The 2,260-nt window shown below is 38.2% G+C and overlaps 1 non-coding gene across 1 annotated transcript; it reads left to right on the top strand.

The window, feature by feature from the left end:
- The first annotated feature begins 213 nt into the window (after positions 1 to 213).
- LOC141699377 (small nucleolar RNA R71) lies at positions 214 to 320 on the top strand. The gene has a single exon (XR_012565845.1). It is a non-coding gene; the product is annotated as a small nucleolar RNA R71 (small nucleolar RNA).
- The last annotated feature ends 1,940 nt before the right edge of the window (positions 321 to 2,260 follow it).

Here is a 2,260-nt window from a genome sequence, read left to right as displayed (position 1 = left end):
GTTGCTGCATCCAACTCCAGAATTCCTGCTACTTTTCCCTGAGTCAGTCTTTGGGAAAGATTCTGGTATTCATTAGCAGCCATCAGTTCAATTAATTTATAAGCTTCATCGTAGCTCTTAGCCCACAAGGCTCCTCCTGATGGTGCATCGATCATGGGTCTAGAAGTAGCACCCAATCCATTGTAGAAACAGTTAATAATCATCCAATCAGGCATGTCATGGTGTGGGCACTTCCTTAGCATTTCCTTAAATTGATCCCAAGCCTCACACAGAGATTCTCCAGTTTGCTGAGCAAACTGATTAAGAGTATTCCTGAGCAGTCTTCGCCATAGGAAAGAATTTAGTGAGAAACTTTTGAGCAAGATCTTCCCAAGTTGTGATAGACCCTGCTGGTAGAGAATGTAACCAACACTTAGCTTTGTCCCTCAGAGAGAATGGGAAGAGTCGCAGCTTGATAGCATCTTCAGTCACATCATTAAACTTGAATGTGTCATAGATCTTAATAAAATCCCTGATGTGCATGTTGGGGTCTTCAGTAGGAGAACCCGCAAACTGAACGGAGTTTTGTATCATCCGAACCGTGCTTGACTTGATCTCAAAAGTGATAGCCCTGATGGCTTGCCTGATGATGCTTGACTGAATGTCAATGATCTTAGGCTGAGAATAGTCCATCAAAGTCTTAGGATTTTCTGCTTGATCTCCCATCTCTACTAAAAGTGGTTCCTCGACTTTCTCTTCTTCTTCTACCTTCTTTTCTTCTTTAAAAACTTCCTTTCGAACCACCATAACTTCTTCCCCGGCTTTATCCAGAGTTCTCTTACAAGTATGCGAACGCGTATGCATACACCCTCGCTAGAGTACCTGAAATAATACAAGGAAACCGATAAGTAACAATGTCCGAGTCAATAAACTTGAACGACCATTGATGGAAAATACATAAACTAAAAATTAACACTGTAGTTCCCCGGCAGCGGCGCTAAAAACTTGTTAGTCGCTAAATATGCGCTAAATTACACGCAAATATACGAGTTCACAAGTAGTATAAGATATAAATCAGATTCGTTCCCACAGAGACTGGCATTGGTTAACTAATTAATTTATGCATTTAAGCAACAATGTATGGTTATTATTCAATGCTAAATGATAACAAATTGAGGTTGTTTATAACTAAGAATTAAACTAACAATTATAACTAAGAGAATAAGATTGATTGAATTAATATATATGACAAACATGGGATTCTAACTTCATTAAATACTTCATTCAATAGCCTTATTATTCTTAACCTTAGCATGTAATGGTGATGACACTAATCAGATAACAAGAAACTGATAAATTCCAACTTTCGTTGCACGAATACCATACTACCAGACATCCACAAAAGAGATAGAAGCTGAATAGACACCAATTATATTGAGACCCTATATGTCTATAGAATTTGACAACATAATGGTTTAAGCACAAGTTATCTATCATAATTACACAGGGAAAGTAAGATGGTTAAAATTACCCACGAATCATGCATAACAAATACACGAATCATGCATAACAAATACACGAACCTATGCTAGCATGGCAAGTTCTAAATCCTTAAATTCACTATCGCTTCATTAAGAATTAACGCACTATCTTATAAGTTCACGATGCTCATAAGACGAATACACACAACCAATACTAGGTTATCATACAATCACCACACACTAAGGCATCGAAACAAATTAACTAAATAAATTCATAAATAAATCTGTTAGAACCCCATGATAACGATTAGCCCATAATCCGACTTATCATCAATGTGGGTTCCGATGAAAGCATGGTATAACAAACATAGTCTTTATACTTAAATAACAAAACCAAGTACGAAACAAGAGTAAGGTTCACAAATAAGAAAACTAGCATCCAAGTTACAACTTAGAACAAAGATTTACAAGTAAAAACCAGATCTTCTTCGTCTTCATCGAATCCGTACTAAAACGGTCTTCTTACGGCTCTCCTTGAACTCTGGTACGTCTCTCTGTTCAAAACGTCCTTTATTAGGATATATATAGCAGCCCCATGCAATCCATAAGTCCTTCAATTATAATTATAATAAAATCAGGATTCTTTGAATTCGCACCGGCGCGGTCGCGCGCTATCACAGCGCGGGCGCGCTGCCTTTCTGACATCTGGGCACAGCTGCGCTCTTGACCAGCGCGGGCGCGCCATACCTCTGGAAAAACTTCAGATTTTTTATTTTCTTTGTTGCTTCGAGTCGGCTTTC

The sequence above is a fragment of the Apium graveolens genome, chromosome 11, assembly GCF_009905375.1.
Source record: "Apium graveolens cultivar Ventura chromosome 11, ASM990537v1, whole genome shotgun sequence".
Classification (NCBI taxonomy): Eukaryota; Viridiplantae; Streptophyta; class Magnoliopsida; order Apiales; family Apiaceae; genus Apium; species Apium graveolens.
Note: the sequence above shows the minus strand (reverse complement) of the source record. Positions and strands in the feature narration are given on the sequence as shown.